Source organism: Temnothorax longispinosus, chromosome 6 (genome assembly GCF_030848805.1).
Source record: "Temnothorax longispinosus isolate EJ_2023e chromosome 6, Tlon_JGU_v1, whole genome shotgun sequence".
Lineage (NCBI taxonomy): Eukaryota > Metazoa > Arthropoda > Insecta > Hymenoptera > Formicidae > Temnothorax > Temnothorax longispinosus.
Window position 1 is genome coordinate 14,591,246 of NC_092363.1, and position 19,195 is coordinate 14,610,440.

At 33.5% G+C, this 19,195-nt stretch overlaps 1 protein-coding gene and 1 long non-coding RNA gene across 5 annotated transcripts in view; one reads left to right on the forward strand and one right to left on the reverse strand.

Moving 5' to 3' along the window:
* The window catches only part of Nrt (Neurotactin), a 48,552-nt gene that overhangs the window by 12,501 nt on the left and 16,856 nt on the right, over positions 1-19,195 (forward strand). The window lies entirely within an intron of this gene.
* Positions 3,196-4,703, reverse strand: LOC139814882 (uncharacterized). The gene is made up of 4 exons (XR_011732607.1): positions 4,480-4,703; positions 4,203-4,383; positions 3,850-3,950; positions 3,196-3,433 (listed from the first exon to the last, which is right to left on the reverse strand). It is a non-coding gene; the product is annotated as an uncharacterized lncRNA (long non-coding RNA).

Here is a 19,195-nt window from a genome sequence, read left to right on the forward strand (position 1 = left end):
AACCGCTTTAGTAAGCTCTAATGAGCGATACATGTTTTTTAAAGTTCAGTTTCCCCAGGTTTTGGCCGCCATATTGGATCTGCCATATTGGTTTTTCAAAAAGGCCAGAGTTAAAACGAAAGTATATGCATATAGCTATAAAATGGGCTCTAAAATAAATTTTTCAGTTGCTCCCATTTTTGGACAGGGGGGGGTGTCTGATTTGACAAAGAATGCCCCATTGCACATATATATATATATATATATATATATATATATATATATATACACGAGGGTCATTTAAAAAGTTCTCGAAATGAAGTATAAATAGCACTCGCACAGACATAATACGTTAAATGGAAAATTCTATAAACACATATAAAGTTCCAACTCGTTCCATGAAATAATTTATTTTTTATATATCTTTGAACGAACATATCTGCGTGATATTAGAAAAACTCGTAATGCGTGATCAAGTATTTCGTGAAGAAGGATTTATCAGCTAAAGATATTTATACTGATATGCAAAATACTTTAAGGGGACTCTGCTCTTTTATTTCCAACTGTTTCTAAGTAGAATCACTGAATTTAAACGAGATCGCGAAGATCCTAAAAGATTATCCTCGCAGTAGACGCCCAAAAAATGCGAAAACTCCACAAACCATTGAAAAAGTTCATGATATTGTTTTAATGGAATACTGATTAAAAGTGTCCGAAATTGCTAAGGTTGTGGGCATCTCAGCCTTAGCATTTTCGAGCATTTTATATTTTAACTCGAGAATTGTGTACGAAAAAGCTCTCTGCCATGCAAGATTAGTGCTGCGTTTGCTAACAATTGATGAAAAACACATCCGAATGCAGATTTCTCAAGAGTGTTTGAAGTGTTTTATGAAGAATACGTTTGAATACGCTGATTTGTAACTATCGATGAAATCTGGATCCCCCACTATACGCCAAAAACAAAACAGTAATCAAAAACAACAGAAAGAGACAATAATTGACGGATATTTTGCATTACTTGACAAATCGGAATTTTGTAATGAGATAAGGTCCTTGGAGCATAGGTGTCTCAAGTATGTATGTACATTGATGTAAAGGAAAATTATGTTGAAAAATAAAAATATTTATAAAAAGATATGAACTGTTGTTCTATTCCATTTCGAAAATTTTTCTCGGAATGTACGGAAATAAAAAGAAAGTTATTTTATATATATATATATATATATATATATATATATATAAAATAACAAGTTATTTGTTTTTAAATTCAATATTTTAAAGTAGGGTAATACATTTTCCGAGATGCATATGGCTTCTCTAATCTATCCACCTGGCAGCTAGGATTAACCTTATTTCCTAGACAGTTCGCGAAGCCTTAAGTAAAGAGTTGAAACAAGTTTTTCAAGTAAATTTTTTCACGCGTAATTAATTTTTTTATTTAAAGTAAAGTTTCAAATTCGAAGAGAACATCACCTGCAGACGGTTTTAGATAACGATCAGGTGCGTTTCTACCATGAAGTAGTATAAGGAGACATGACTCCGTAGTCACGAAGTGGTCACGAAAAATGTTCCGTATAGAGGAATGTTCGCTGAACGGAATAGCTTGCAACATTTCGTCGCCATCTTGAAATTGTGACAGCTGTTGAGACACGAAAAGGTTAGAAACACATGATCACACGTGTATACGGTAATAAATGTAAAATATATCAGAAATGTGTTTCATAAGTAAATATAATATTTTATAAACGTATAAAAATGTTTTTCATTGAGCCTATACTAAAATAAGTAATAATACGCGTAAGTATATATAATTATAAATAAGCAAAAATAAATGTTAAAATTAAAATGAAATATATAATTTAAATACGTTTACCTTAATTAAAATTAATATAATTAAATATATTTCAGAAAGACGAATCCCGGATAAAAGTAGAGAAACATAAGGAACGTAAGAATAAAACACAATGGAACATAAGAATGATGGACATATATATTTTAAATATTTGCAAGATAATTTGGAGTTGATAACTCTTCCGTCTACAGAGTGGAGTTATTCAAGAGGAAATGAAAAGTTTTTTGGTTTCCAAAAAGTAGAAAGTGATTATAGTGTAAAAAAAAGAATTGCTTTTTTATCAAATGGACAGGTTAATATTTATATAAATGATGAAATTCATTCTCTTTCAAAATTTATTGTAATTGTAAATATTGAAGAATTAAATGAATTGTTACAAGTTGTTGATAAATTATAAGAAAAAAGAAACAATCGTGAAATTAAGATAGCTTAAATGTAAATTTAATTGTAATATGTAATATTTATTTCGATAGTTCAATTCATATTAGATACTGAAATTGTTATATTTGTACGATCATGAAAGATCAAAGAGTATCATATCAGGTATTATGTTATTTTAATGTAAATTATGTATACATATTTACGTGTATGTATATAATTATGTATATATATATATATATATATATATACACATATGATTTTTATAAAGAAATTGGAAATTAAATAAATGTTAGACAAATTGTATTATAAAATAATTGTATTGTAAAATAAAATTGTGTGCTTTAATTTCTAAAATAAACATTTTGTTTAACTTGGTATTAAACTTACAAAAAAATATATGTATTAAATATATGTATATTATAATTATAAAAAATTAATGTTTTCAAAAAACAAGTTTTTATTATTATTTTAGTTTTATATTAACGCATTTTAGTTATTTCTAATATTTTATTCCAATTTTACGCCTTTTTCCATTATTCATTTGTATCACAGTTTCAATTGCATTTGTTTCTTTAATTTGAAAATCCACATTTGAAACATTTGGACCATTTAAATGAACCAATTTTGAACATTTTTTTTTCTTTTTTAGTATTATCATTTTTATTCGCCTGCTTGACCAGAAAGAACATTCGTGTTATTAAATAAAAACAGATAATGTTTTTAGTAAATTCGTAATTATGTTTTTCACAGCCCAGGAAAGTTATAGGATTTTTTTCTTCGTCAATCAATTCCATTATTTTAAATAATGTGTTAATATTAATTTCTCCACATTTTTTTCCTTCTATTACTCCTTTTTCCAGACTTGAAAGCAAATTAAACAAAGCTATTGAAGGATTTATCAAATATCCTTTCGTTTTTATTTCAATTAGTTTATGTCTCTCTGGTATTTCATCATTTGGCTGTAAAACCAATGTCTTTAAACATTCTTCGCAAATAAAATTTTTATTGTTTATATCTTTACAAAATCTATTTCCTTTTCTTGCTACATATCCAGCAACATATGTCAGAACGTAATCTGAAGTGGTACATATATGCGAATCATGATCATTAAGAATTGATGGGACATATGCTAAGATTTCAGTATTTCTTCCTCTGTCCAGTACAGTATCTATCTGAGCCGTCCATTGCTCTTCTGCTCTTCCATAAGATAAACATATCATTCTACAAAAAAAATTAAATTTTTGTTTTGAAATAAAATAAATAACGTAAAAGGCATGTTTGTTTATTATTGACAGTTCATTGCCAGTACTGTAAATCTATAGTTTATGTCATGCACATTATAGATTTTCAGTACTGACAGTGAACTGTCAGTAATAAACGAATATGCTTAAAGTAAATATACTCTTAAGCTTATGGCACACAATGCTATTTTGTCTGCTTTATTACTTGCCGGCTCCTGTGCTAGCGAATCAATAGACAGAGTTGATAATCATTTTGTCTGCCAATTCGCTAGCACAAGAGCTTGCAGGCAATTTAGCAGGCAAAAAAGCATCGTGTGTGCTATAGGCTTCACTGTTTTTTATTTTAACTGTAGAAAAAACTTGAAACGAAGTACTTCTTTGAATATAAATACTTACTGTACGAGGTGTAAACAAACTTTTCTTTTCGTCTCCTTTTCTGCCTCCTCTGCTGCAGCATCCTTTAACGCAACAGGCCATTTTTTCAGAATTTACTTTATCTGTAATGTAATCAAAATTAAGAGCATTAAACTTGAGACATCTAAAGTAAAACATCTATTATGAGTAAAAAGTTGAAAATATTAATACCGCAAAAATATACTATTTATATTAATGTGTGTTTGCACTTAGAAAATATACAAAATCTAATTATTAATAACAAAAAAAATATTGCTCAAAGTTAAATATTAATAATTAGTTAATTTAATTTACATGGAAATAATTTTAGGTTATAAAAGCTTCTTCTTCCTTACCTCTTAACGAAGCTGGCACTTGATCTCTGTCACACAAGATGACACAATACGGCCACAATTTTTAAGTCCTTTTGGGACGAGTTGACCAAATGCGGTTGCATCAGTAACCTTCACAAATTTCCTTTGATGAAACACATTTGCTTCCAGTTTGTGACTTGGGTTGTAAAAGCTAAAGCAAAATCTGCAAATTTTTTAAAAATCTTATACATCATATGATAAAAAATCTAATTAGACTTGCTTTAAAATGTAATATTAAAATTAATGGAGAAATACTTACAAATCAACAGATTCACACATTGCACATATAAAACCTGTTCGTTTTCATTACACTTTTGAACTAGTGCAAGCAAGTGCAAGTGCAATAAGTTAGAATGAAACAAATATACTTTTCTCTTGTTCTAACTTATTGGTGGAAAAATGGCGACGAAATGTTGCAAGTTATTCCGTTCAGCAAACCTCCCCTCTACACGGAACATTTTTCGTGACCATCTTTTGCTTCTCGACACTATCTAGTCATGTCTCCTTATACTACTTCATGGTTTCTACGACCGACCGCGATGGCTAGGCTTCGATTTGTATCGAGTCTAGGGAACGATCGAATTACTCATTCACGTGACAATTCCGAGAAAGGGAAGCAAAAGGCCATATTCTTTTAATTTGAAAATTAGCACTCCCCTCCATATCTTTCCTTCAAAATCGGACCAAATTGTCAAAACCACATAAAAATGAAGGTCACTATTGAGGTCACTATTAATTATTACGTTGTGCAAAATTTCAACGATCTTTTTCCCCCCAACTTTAAGGGGCTATAACTCGGAGGAAAAGCATTTTTGGACCCATGTTTATAGGAACTTCTTTTCTTATTTTGACTCCTAAAAAAATACGCCCTTAAAATCTGTAACATACTTTTAGAAACACCCTGTATATGCGTTGTCTTTAATGACTGTGTAAAATAACATGTACCTAAGCCTTCATTAGCGAAACGGATTGTCAATAGTTAACATTATCCAAATTTCTTTTCTATTATAGTCATTAACAATAAATACATAACAATAAATACTGGAATGGCTCATTTGAAACTGACCAGTTAATTAACATACCAGTTAATTAAATAATTACAATACGATTTAATGCTTCGTTGCTCTTTGCAAGCACGCGCCGTTTCTTTAAGCAAACTTCATTATTGCTCGCTTTACACAGGTCTCGTCATCCCAAGCCTCTTACCGGAAGCTCGAGCGTGCCATGGAATCGCATAGAGTGCCCCGCGAGTTTCATTAGCATTAACGTGCACGGCAGCCAGTGCACGCGCAGACCTCCACTTTGCCCGTTTTCAACGCGGTCACCTGACGCGTGAGCCGGAAGCTCTTTACTTTATCGTTTCGACTTATCCCGTGCACTTTATATGCACAGCGTCACGGTCTGTGATTTTGTTGAAATTATATTCCGATCAACGTGGGACTCTTATTTCGCCGGCGACCACCTCGCGAGTGCGAGTGACTGTAGTATTCTTGGAAACGGAGACCCAGGATCAAGACGTAAATTTCTTTCGAGGGTGTTTTATGAAACGCAATGCCTGTCCGTTTAATTAAATCGTATACACTACGGCGCGCATTTACTTTCTCATAATTCATGTTACGAAAAAGCGTTTATGTTAATCTCGCGTAACAGCGACATTATTTCGTAAATGGACGGATAGGGAAGTGCGGAATATCGTTATCTCACACAAAGAAACTGCATATTCGCAATTGTTCCCTTGAAGAACGATTGAAACGTGATCGACTAGAGACTTTCCATATATCATAATAAGTATAAATCTAATTGCGGATTCGAAGTAGGATTCGAAGTAGGATTCAAAATTTATATCCCTAAAATGCACGTTACAAGATATGATGGCTAATTATATAGCCCAGTCAAATTAGATTATTTTTGGGCGTTTGAATGAAAAAATTGCCGGCAAGCTGGAAATCGGTATACAGGTTTATTTTAGTGTTCTTTTAAACATACTAAAAGTCCCCATACATAGAGCGTGAGCCGGCTGCGCCATCTTGAAAAAAAGAGTACAAAAATGGGTTTTTTGCAAATAACTCGGAAATTATAAGTTTTACGGGAAAGAACATTCAGAGCGAAAATGTAGCTGATAAAATTCCTCGCAATTTGGTTTTTTGTAGAACTTCGTACGACCATTAGTTCCCAAGATAGATTTTTTTGAAGCATCGGGCAAATGAGGAAAGAGCTGTTTCTTCGAGTGTTTTTTCAAAATATCTCAGTTCTGGCTGTCCGAAAATAAAAAATGCATACAATGAAAGTGAAAGATAATTAAATTACCTACAAAATGCATTATTTATGTTATACCGCGCAACTAATATTTCTAGAAATATTACGGTTTAAATGAAATTTTGACTTTTGAAAATTGTGAGAATAAATATTTCCTCGCAATATAAGTCGGAAATGGGTAGTCCTACGTAAAAAATTGTTAAAATCAAGTAGAAAGGTTATTAAATTTTCATTATTTTGGTTTTTGACCGATTTGCATACGACTAATAGTATTTTTGATATCCGTAAAAGAAACGGTTTTTAGGTACACTTCTCAAAATGGCGGACTTTTGAGTTATCTTTTTTAAAAAAATACACATGTTTCTTGAAGTTTATTAAATTATCTTTAAAATGATTTTTTATTTGACTTTCTGTGATGAATACTTCCAGAGATATAGCCTTTTAAATATTTGTTTATGTTAAAAATTTCTTAATAATTTACAGTTTTTTTACAAAACATGACATAAAATTACTTTAGAAAAAATAATATCGACATTTGTTCAAAAGTTTATATGCATATGTATGTGATCCTGCAGTGAAACCGGTTTTGAAATGAAAGGTTTTAAAAAATTGTTATTTCAATTATGCCTTTCTTAAGAGTTTTCGTAAAAAAATGGAGTTTGCCACACTTTTTTGTAATTTTCTCAGTTTCTATGAGAGATACGTACAAAATGTTTTAGACCAAATTTGAAGCTTATAAAATTTCCTGAAAAACAGTATATTCGGCATTAATATGTGACCAACAATTATACCAACAACAGATGCTAGAATAATGTTACTCTTTTTTCCTCAGTTTACCGTAATTTTTAATGATTTAAATATTGTCGAAAAAATTTATTTGGAAATTTTTGCGGTTGGCGTAAGTTTCAAATCTCATTATACATTATGTAAGCTTCCCGTTGGTCTTTGGGTTAAATTTTTAAGACGGGTAGTATTCGAGATATAGAGCGTCAAAAGTAGCCGCAACAAATTTCTGTTTTATATACAGAGGCGAGCACACAGTGCAAGTAAGGGATGCATATTTATTGTTGAAATACTAATAATTAAACCAATAAAAACATAAAAAACTGCATATAAAACAAAAATTTGTTGCGGCCACTTTTGACGCCCTATATCTCGAATACTACCTGTCTTAAAAATTTAACCCAAAGACCAACGGGAAGCTTACATCATGTATAATGAGATTTGAAACTTACGCTGACCGCAAAAATTTCCAAATAAATTTTTTCGACAATATTTAAATCATTAAAAATTACGGTAAACTGAGGAAAAAAGAGTAACATTATTCTAGCATCTGTTGTTGGTATAATTGTTGGTCACATATTAATGCCGAATATACTGTTTTTCAGGAAATTTTATAAGCTTCAAATTTGGTCTAAAACATTTTGTACGTATCTCTCATAGAAACTGAGAAAATTACAAAAAAGTGTGGCAAACTCCATTTTTTTACGAAAACTCTTAAGAAAGGCATAATTGAAATAACAATTTTTTAAAACCTTTCATTTCAAAACCGGTTCACTGCAGGATCACATACATATGCATATAAACTTTTGAAAAAATGTCGATATTATTTTTTCTAAAGTAATTTTATGTCATGTTTTGTAAAAAAACTGTAAATTATTAAGAAATTTTTAACATAAACAAATATTTAAAAGGCTATATCTCTGGAAGTATTCATCACAGAAAGTCAAATAAAAAATCATTTTAAAGATAATTTAATAAACTTCAAGAAACATGTGTATTTTTTTAAAAAAGATAACTCAAAAGTCCGCCATTTTGAGAAGTGTACCTAAAAACCGTTTCTTTTACGGATATCAAAAATACTATTAGTCGTATGCAAATCGGTCAAAAACCAAAATAATGAAAATTTAATAACCTTTCTACTTGATTTTAACAATTTTTTACGTAGGACTACCATTTCCGACTTATATTGCGAGGAAATATTTATTCTCACAATTTTCAAAAGTCAAAATTTCATTTAAACCGTAATATTTCTAGAAATATTAGTTGCGCGGTATAACATAAATAGCATTTTGTAGGTAATTTAATTATCTTTCACTTTCATTGTATGCATTTTTTATTTTCGGACAGCCAGAACTGAGATATTTTGAAAAAACACTCGAAGAAACAGCTCTTTCCTCATTTGCCCAATGCTTCAAAAAAATCTATCTTGGGAACTAATGGTCGTACGAAGTTCTACAAAAAACCAAATTGCGAGGAATTTTATCAGCTACATTTTCGCTCTGAATGTTCTTTCCCGTAAAACTTATAATTTCCGAGTTATTTGCAAAAAACCCATTTTTGTACTCTTTTTTTCAAGATGGCGCAGCCGGCTCACGCTCTATGTATGGGGACTTTTAGTATGTTTAAAAGAACACTAAAATAAACCTGTATACCGATTTCCAGCTTGCCGGCAATTTTTTCATTCAAACGCCCAAAAATAATCTAATTTGACTGGGCTATTTGAAAGATAATTGTTATGCAACTACTTTAAAGAAATAAAACCCAAGTGGTATCTTCGTATTCCTATTCAAGGGTCTTCCTATTCTAAACCCAAGTGATAATAGCTTCTTAATTCTCTTTAACAAATTTTTAATATTACAAAGAATCATTTTAATTACAAAGAATTAAGGGGAGATATACACCTAGGAGGCCGAAAAAAAGGTCATTTTTGTGAATTTTTTTAAAGAAAACTATTTGAAATTTTGGATTGGGAGTTTTTCTATCTAAAAGTATACACATTCAGGAATATGTCCAATTTTTTTTATTTAAAAAAATCAAAAATTGACGAGGTTGTGGTATAATCTTTGGAGCGCCGTAAAAAAATCCGGGTAAACGGTACCCACTGGCGTTTCTTTAAAAATCATCTGAAACAAAAAAACCAAAAAGATTATTAAATTAGATACTATAATCTAGTACTTGTCATAGCCGATTTTGAAAATATCGATTTATGACAAAATGGCGGACGTTTGAACATAACATAGCGATTTTTCGACCAAAAATTAGTTATTATTTTGCCTATAAAACAAAAACTAAGCAACGAAAAAAAAAATCCTATGACAAGTACTAGATAATGATGTATAGAATAACCACAAAAAAATTCAAGGCAATCGGTTCATTGGTTTTCGAGAAATTTTGGGTACCGATTTGTAAAACGTGGTTTTGAGAAAAACGCGTTTGAAAATTTGGGAATGAATAAATCATAAAATTTGTCAACTTACATGGAATCATCGATACCAGCTCCATAGTGTAAGTCTTCTGCGGTCAATGGAATGTTCATATTTTCTAAATTTTGTTGTCGGCGCCGTATTCGACCTTCTTTAGTCTGTTCTTGCGCTTGCAGCTCGGCTTTCGCTATGCGAGTTTCGTCTTCTTGCGCAGCGTACAAGTGCGCGCCCGATCCAACCGATATTCCTAACACGTTCATGATTTCTAACAATGACGTGACACCATTGTTGAACGTGCATGTTGCAAGAAATGCAGCAATGTTAACGATTTTGGCCCCGCTGTGCATCGTTTTTGGAGCTATCTTCCAAATAAGTTGGTTGAAGCTCTCATTGCTGTTTTGTGTGTATCCGTAGCCATTCGAAGAAACAGTAACTCCAAGGATGACATGAAAAAAGCGATATGGGCAACATTCTACCATTACGGCTCAACAGACAGCAAGCCTGAACATCATTTTTGTCCCGAAGGCCCCGCGCGCTCTCGGAGACGGTTCATTCTCTCGGCTGTAACTTCGTTATTTATCGAGATATTGACTTGCAATTTTAACCAGATATTTTTGAGACCTCAAGCTTCAAGAAAATGCAAAAAAAAAATCGATTTTTTCGACCATGCTAGGTGTATATCTCCCCTTAAAGAAGTAACAGTACAAAATAAAAATATTTAATTAAAACAAAATAAATAAATTTTTCTTGTAAAAAAACTTGGCGCTGCTAGACTTTGAAATTTAAACATTAAAATTTAAACATTAGTACTAAGATTTTTGATTGAATAAAAAACAATAAACATAATTTAGGGAAGAATGCGACAGGAGTAAAAAAGCAGCGCCAAGTTTTTTTACAAGAAAAATTTATTTATTTTGTTTTAATTAAATATTTTTATTTTGTACTGTTACTTCTTTAATTCTTTGTAATTAAAATGATTCTTTGTAATATTAAAAATTTGTTAAAGAGAATTAAGAAGCTATTATCACTTGGGTTTAGAATAGGAAGACCCTTGAATAGGAATACGAAGATACCACTTGGGTTTTATTTCTTTAAAGTAGTTGCATAACAATTATCTTTCAAAGCAATATACATATTCTCTTTACAATTGGCGCAATTTAATTTAAAGATTTCACATCTTTTTTTGAAATACATGTCACTTGAGTTAAGTTAGGTAATATAATTTCGTAAAAAAGATATAAAGCTACCACTTAGGTTAGATACATGTCACTTGAGTTAAGTTAGGTAATATAATTTTGTGAAGAAGAAATTAAAGATTTCACATCTTTTTTTTGAAATACATGTCACTTGAGTTAAGTTAGATAATATAATTTTGTGAAAAAGATATAAAGCTACCACTTAGGTTAGATGTTTGAATTTACAAAATACATTGTGTGTACTTGGCACTTTTTTTACCTTTTTTGAAAAAGGTAATTTTGTACTGATATCACCTATTTTGTAGTGTTAAGCAAGGGGATCTGCAAAACATTTTTATTTTTTATTTTTTAATTATTCACAAAATTAGCAATAACAACAAATACATAAAAATTAATAATATTTAAGTAAAAGTAAATTATACATTTCTCATAAAAATTGAAGGAACACTAAATTTATTTTTAAAAATAGGCAAAATTCGAGCAGCTGTAACTTTGTTTAAAATGAATAAAATTTAAATTTCAAGCTTAAAACCTCTACTTTCGAAAGGTTACTATTATTCGTCCAATTTTTATTATGTCTAGACATAATTTTAATTCAGCGAATTTTTATTATGTCATGACATAATTTTAATTCTGCCGCTAAGGAATTTTTAAGTTGATTCTTATGAATCAAGCTTGAATTTGATGTCTAGGTGTCCCAGGTTGCCGATAACGAGGTCCACATAGTGCGCTTCATAGTTTTCGGTGTCCAGGTGTATTAATACCTTGAATTTGATGTCCACGTGTTCCAGGTTGCCGATGACGGGTTCCAGATAGTGCGCTCCATAGTTTTCGGTGTCCAGGTGTAATAATACGTTGAATTCGATGTCTAGGTGTCCCACGTTGCCGATGATGAGGTCCACATAGTGCGCTCCGTAGTTTTCGGTGTCTACGTGTATTAATACCTCGAATTCGATATCTACGTGTCCTATATTCAGATTTAAAGTTATTAATACACCTAGACACCAAAAACTACGAAGCGCACTATGTGAACCACGTCATCGGCAACCTGGGACACGTAGACATCGAATTCGAGGTATTATTACACCTAGACACCGAAAACTACGGAGCGCACTATGTGGACCTCGTCATCGGCAACCTGGGATACCTAGACATCGAATTCAACGTACGATTACACCTGGACACCGAAAACTATGAAGCGCACTATCTGGATTTCGTTATCGGCAACCTGGGACACGTGGACATCGAATTCAAGGTATTAATACACGTAGACACCGAAAACTACGGAGCGCACTATGTGGACCTCGTCATCGGCAACCTGGGACACGTAGACATAAAATTCAACGTATTATTACACCTGGACACCGAAAACTATAAAGCGCACTATCTGGACCTTGTCATCGACAACCTGGGATACCTAGACATCGAATTCAAGCTTGATTCATAAGAATCGACTTAAAAATTCCCTAGCGGCACTTTCTGCCAAGCGTAGAGAACCTTCTTTTCCGGCAGCGGTGGTAATACGATGTAAGGATACGAAATCTCTCCAGATAAACATGAAGCAATTGATTCAATATATATATTATATATATACCTAATTTACCTAAATAGAAATCTTCCTCCTGACCGATAAGTCTATCGACCTATTTCGAAATACGCGCGCGATATCGAAACTGGCGATACCTGCGCCGCCAGCGTCGAAAAAGTGAAAGTGACATTTCTCTAATAATCATAATAATATTGAGACGTCGGCGTTAGGAGTATCTTAAAAATAAATTTTCACATTTGGACTTTGCGTCGCAATATCTCCGCTCGTAGGGCACGTAGCGGAATATTATAAGAGAAACCCCTCCCTAATTGGACCACAAGCTATCGATCAAGCCTACTTAGAACTTGATCCGTTCACTCGTTATCGAGATCTCAACATCTCGGGTACTCGCAACCCGTCGCGTCGCGTAAAAGAGTCACGGTCGGTCTCGCTCCGCGTGTACTTGGCACGAGACACTACCGTGTCTCTTGATTTATACGAATAATACTACCGTATAAAAATAATATTATGAATAATATTATTACATTATATTTTGTCGAATAATATATTGTAATAATAATTTAAACAAATAACGATTATTTATATATATTACTAACTAGCTGGTTACCCGGGCTTCGCCCCGGAGGACATATGTAATAAGACACGCAAATAGTCTCTCTCTCTCTTTCCTTCTCCCTCTCCCTCTCTCTCTCTCTCTCTCTCTCTCTCTCTCTCTCTCCCTCTCCCTCTCTCTCTCCCCTTCCCCCCTCTCTCTCTCTCTTTAAAATGCTATAAATTGAAAAATATTACTTTTTTATCGACTGAAGTTCAATTCCGTCGTATACAATTCTTTGAGGTTTACTCAATTATTTCCTAAAAAATTGGAAAAATTTCGTAACCGATTTCCAAAAAGATACCGATTCTCCAAAAAATCGGTAACAAAAAACTACAGTTTATAGCACTTCCCGGGAAATTCTACCCCTGTTTTATATACAATTCTTTATAATTCGATCAATTATTTCCCGAAAGTTTCGAAACTTCTGATACCGATTCCCAAAAAGATCGGTAACGAAAAATTATGTACTTTATAGCACTCTCCGTGAAATTCTACCCCTACTTTATGTACAATTCTTTGAGATTCGATTATTCGGAACCGGTTTCCAAAAAAATCGGTAACCAAAAATAGTACACTTTATAGCATTCTCGGGGAAATTCTACCCCTACTTCATGTATAATTCTTTGAGATTCAATCAATTATGTCCCGAAAAATTAAAAAAACCGGTTTCCAAAAAGATCGGTAACAAAAACTATACACATTATAGCGCTCCCCGTAAAATATATTCTACCCCTACTTCATATACAATTCTTTAAAATTCGGTCAATTAATTCCCGAAAAATTAAAAAAATTTCGGTACCAGTTTCCAAAAAGATCGGTAACGAAAAATTATACACTTTATAGCACTCCCCGGAAAATTCTACCCCTGTTTGATTTATAATTCTTTGAGATTTAATCAATTATTTCCCGAAAAATTAGAAAAATTAGAAAAACCGGTTTCCAGAAAATCGGTAACAAAAAACTATACACATAGTGGCACTCCCCGGAAAATTCTACCCCTATTTCATATACTTTTGGTAAAAATTCGGTTCAGGGGTTTGGGCTGGGCGTTGATGAGTCAGTGAGTGAGTGAGTGAGTCAGTCTCAGGACATCTTCCTTTATATATATAGATAATAATATAAATATAAAATTATTACACACTTATTTTTGTTTTCAAAACATATTAGAAAATTAACGAAAAAGTAAAGCAAATTCAATATAAATCAAGAAAATTAAGTTACATAATCAGAAAGAAATTAAATTATATATTGCTTATACAGTAATTTAAATCCTTCTACATGCATGGTTAACATGCACGAATAACGAATAACGTGAATAGTAAATAATACATCTAATATAACAAATAATACAAATAGTATAAGTAATAGATAATACAAATAACGGACAAAATTGTAATTGAATAACGAACTAGATGAAATTTTATTCAAATAATGCCCATCTCTGCCTCGCGTTTATTTCCGCTGCAAGCAAAATAACAACTTTTATTTAAAAAAAAAGTGATCGCGTATTTATAATTATTATCAATAATTATAAAGTGCCTGATTACGAGCAATCCGGTCGTTTCTGCCATCTGCTCCCCTTTCATTCGATCATTAGGTTTCCCGCCCTCGTTCCCGCTTCGCCTACTCTCCTTTTTCTCCCTGACACAGGACTGCTTTTTTGGAGGGGTCGAAACTTAGAGGCCAGAACCAGAATAACCAGAACCCCTACTCCTGCAGCCCGCCACATGGTTGGTTACGACACGTAGGCTCGTGTTCCTATCGATTCACGGATACCACATGCACGTTGTACCGCGTACAACGTTACGAGAAGCCGAGTAAATGAAAGTTTTCGCGAAAACCGCAAGGAATGGCGATAGACACGCATGTCCAAACAAAGCATAAAACCGGTATAACCCAGATCGGGATATGTCGTGAGTTTGAAGAAGCAGAATAAAGTAATTACGAATGAGATAAAATTACGAGAAAATATATTTATAAACTGGATATAAATAGTGATATTTTCAACAAAAACGTAAGTATGATTGATGAAGTGTCGGCTTAAATTTAAATAATACAAAAGAAATTTTACATGAGAGAATTGCTCTTGTGTTTATAAATTTTCAACTTGTTGAGATGTAGAATCCCCGAGAATCTGTATAAATGCGCATAGAAGACCTATTTTTACGAGTTGAATTTTTTCAGAGGTAAAAATGATCAGACATAAGAGTCACGCGCACACGAGGACGTTGTGTTTTCCGAATGATTGAATTAATTCATTGAATAAAGCACTCGACACATTTTTGTCACTGTAAGCTTGGGAGTGTCCCTCCCGAGAGTGTTAATTATCTGACGATTCATTAGGATTACGTCATTACAAGCAGGTGCAAATCTCATGTATTAAGCGACGCGTTTCTCGTCGCTCCGCGAGTCAGACGTAACGAGCGCGTTGCCCTCGTACGTTTGTACGTTTGTACGTTGGTTTTGTTTATGGCGTTTATACTAATTACAATGCATTCTCCCCCCCCCCTCTCTCTCTCTCTCTTTTATCGCCATGACAATAAAGAGCAATTCGGCGTCCCTGTCGTCGACACTCTCATCTCATCGAATTCTCTTCTATCCGTCTTTTCTTTTCTTGATGTCTCCTTCGCGTTCGTCTCTGATGGCGCACTCGCTGTGTAAACAGCGACGATCCGGATAATGGTCTTTGCATAAATCGTCACTCTCTATGAGGCGGTTGATCGCCTCGCGAACAACGTTTAAAACACTCGGCTCCTTTTGATACTTATCGACCACCGACAAAAATAACGCAACAAGAAAAGAAGATTATTACGTTCTCGATTCTGTTAAAATCGGAATTTGTTGGCGATTTAATTGATTATCGCGTGAAAATAAATCATCCTACAAATAATAATGACTGAACAACAACGTCGAAATCCTTGTTTAAATATGTATTTTGCTTTTCTATATTTATACTTAATTGACATATAGCTATTTAGCATTAAATTAAATTAATATTTGTATTATTATTTAGATTGTTATGTATAATAGATGATATATAAAATATTGAAATTACGTACTAAAATATTGTGTAATAATTGACAAAAGACTGATAATTTTTAACATTGTAAATGCGATTTATTTAGACCCGATGACAGGTGTCTGAAAGGGTACATAATCGCCCGTGGCAGTGACACGAAAACTTATGCAGATTTTGTCATTACCTCGGCGGAAGTTGTAGATTAGCATGCGTGGCAATGACTTTAATGTCGCTTTCGAAAAAAGACTTGCAAAATGAGATTCTAAACTCGGCAATAGGTAAAGAGAGAGAAAAAGAGCTCGTTCTTTCGCGGCGACACGCAAGTGCATATTTATAGAACGTGCCGGAGGGTGGCTTCCACGCGGCGCTTGCGGACGCGGGAGGGTTAAGAGAGCCGGAGAAGGGTGAAAGTTGCGTCTGATATCGATTTCCGCTTGGTAGAACCCACCACCGATGGACGGTCGGATTCTCGTCGTGGTGCGAATCCCACCGGCGCGGCATGATGCGACGGTTGCCGCGGAGTCGTTTCCATGCTCGTGAAATTTAATTTAAACGGATACATAAATAAAGTTTGTTAAAGCACATCTAAGATTAAAAGATTAAAAATGTGTAATCGTTGTTCCTGTATCTAGTTAAATTTAAAGAGCCAGAAACTTCTTCAATTGCTCCAGTAATCCAGTAAACAGCTATTTATGCGTTCGTAAAGCGAGGCGATTATTTCTGTTAATTGAATTGCCCAAGAACGGAACGTGGATTTATCAGGACATACGACATATGTAAATAAGAAATCACTTCTGGAAATATATTTAAACTTTATTTACGGAGAGAGATTTGTTGATTTCATTTACGATATTTGACATTTAAGCTGCATCTGCTCACCGTCCGTTTTTATTCTCCGAACTGAGAATAGATGGTCGATATAAAGTGCAGAGAAGACAGAAAGGGAGAGAAAAAGAGAAAGAATGAAATTACGCTTATAAAGCCACTTTCTTCTTTTTTCGCGTTTTATTAACCGTTTTTTCTTTTAAAAGCCGTTATCCAACATTTGCGTGAATATTGAAAACAATTCACCGAAATTTTTATTCGAGAATCTCTCTCACAGCCTCGATCCCCATCAGAATATCGCGCGGGTTGTAAGTAATCCTCGGAGTTTGCCTCATAAAGCGATTAAAGGCCGAACGCTCGAGCAACGATTAACGATGTGATCGGTGCACAAGGCGCGGCGAGAGTTTAACCGCTTTTGCAAATCCTCGTGTGTCGTTCCCGGGAAAGATAAGAATTGTACGCGGGCGAGATGATGCACGCGTGTGTTCGACACTCACATGTAAAAGGGCAGCGGAATTAAGCACTCTGCCGCACGCAAATATACGGCTTCGTGAATGGGAGGCGACGTGAAACTGGCTCCCGTGTATATTCGTAAAATAATAATACGCTTATACCGGAATCCCCGTGGACGAAACAGCGCCGGAAACGCGTAATTTTGCGCGTGTGCGCGTGCACGCGCGATCCGCAGATAAAGCGTATGTATTAAAAATATTCCACGCGGAGCGCATCTGGCGTATTTCGGTGCGTCGCGTCGTAGATCGTCATTTCCGGATATCCGTCTTCCCGGAAATGCAAATCGAACCTCTTATTCGACTGGGTGCGTGTCCAGTGACCAGTAGTTTGTTTGCCTTCGCGCGAACCCGATTGTTGCGCCTTGTGCTATCTGGAAAATACTTTGCTCACGTCTGAAAATTGATGTACATAGGGCCGAGAATGCTCAAACATATGGACACGATGAGGGGAGGTTGCCGGCATTATATCAAAAGGGGAAGAGGGAGGAATAGAGCTGGCTGGGGTGTCGCATTGTGAATACGACCGAGGAGGGGCGACAAGCCTGGTGCGATCAGTAGGTACTTATTGTACGCGACTCTCAAAGCGACGCCAAGGGGAGGAGATGAAATCGAAATGGCATTAATCATAGCCGTTATGACGTGCCAAGGAAACACACGAATAGTATAACACAGGAAAGATAAAGCAGAAGAGCGGACGTCAGAAAAAATTTGCCCGCGTTCCGCAACGCCTGTGTAATTAAAAGGCGAAATAAGTTGAGTAATATATTATATATTTTGTGTATATACACGGAACTCTGAAATTTAATTTATGTCGAAGCAAAGCTCAACGGATTATGAACGTCAGATAACGTTTATTAATTTATATGCATGTATTACGTACGCTGACATTTAACCCTTTGACTGTTAGGCGAAAAAAATACTTGTGAGTTAAGAAATGCTTTTGACAAAATGTTAATAAATACAAAAGATGCTTTATGAAGGTTTTTTGAGTCGCTAAATCTAAATCTGTGGTAAAAATTAAAATTTAAAATAAAAAAATTTATAAAAATTTTTATAAATTAATTTTTATGTAAACCGAGCGATATTTTAATTTTTTTAGCCGTTATATTAAATCCGTCATTTTATTTAAAATTGACAAATTTTAATTTAAAAAACGGAATTAAAGGCTTCAAAAACTTTCAAAATTTTTTATGCAAATTGAATCATATTTTGAATTATTTGCTTATCATAATGGCTCTTATTCTCAATTTTCTTTTAGCGATAAAAACGCGCTTTTATTTCTGAAATGCTATATATAGTATAATATATAACATGTACTATATAGCATTTCAGAAATAAATGCGCGCTTTTATCGATAAAAGAGAGTTAAGAATATGGGCCATGTTGAATTCTTGAATTTTTATTTTGAATTTGAAATTAGTTGTTTCAAAAATCTTTAAATACAAATTTTTACGTAAATTAATAATTTTTTGTATTTTTGGCCCGCCATATTGGATCCGCCATTTTGAATTTTGCAATTTTGATTTCAAGTTTGAATTTAGCGATCCTAAAAACATAAAAATATAGTATCCCATTTTGATTACTGCGATATAAATATCTTTTTTGAATGTGCGAATATTTCCGTCATGGAGCAGTCTTTGTTAGCCAGTTTTATTTTTGCGGATATTTCCGTCATTGACAATCAAGGGGTTAATCGCTTATGTATAGAATCACTGTTTGGATGTCCTGATTTCTTTTTATCTTACATCATCATTTTATGAAATTTTCTGGTGAATTTCTGTCTAATATTCTTGAATTTAATTTTTTTCATTTCTTTT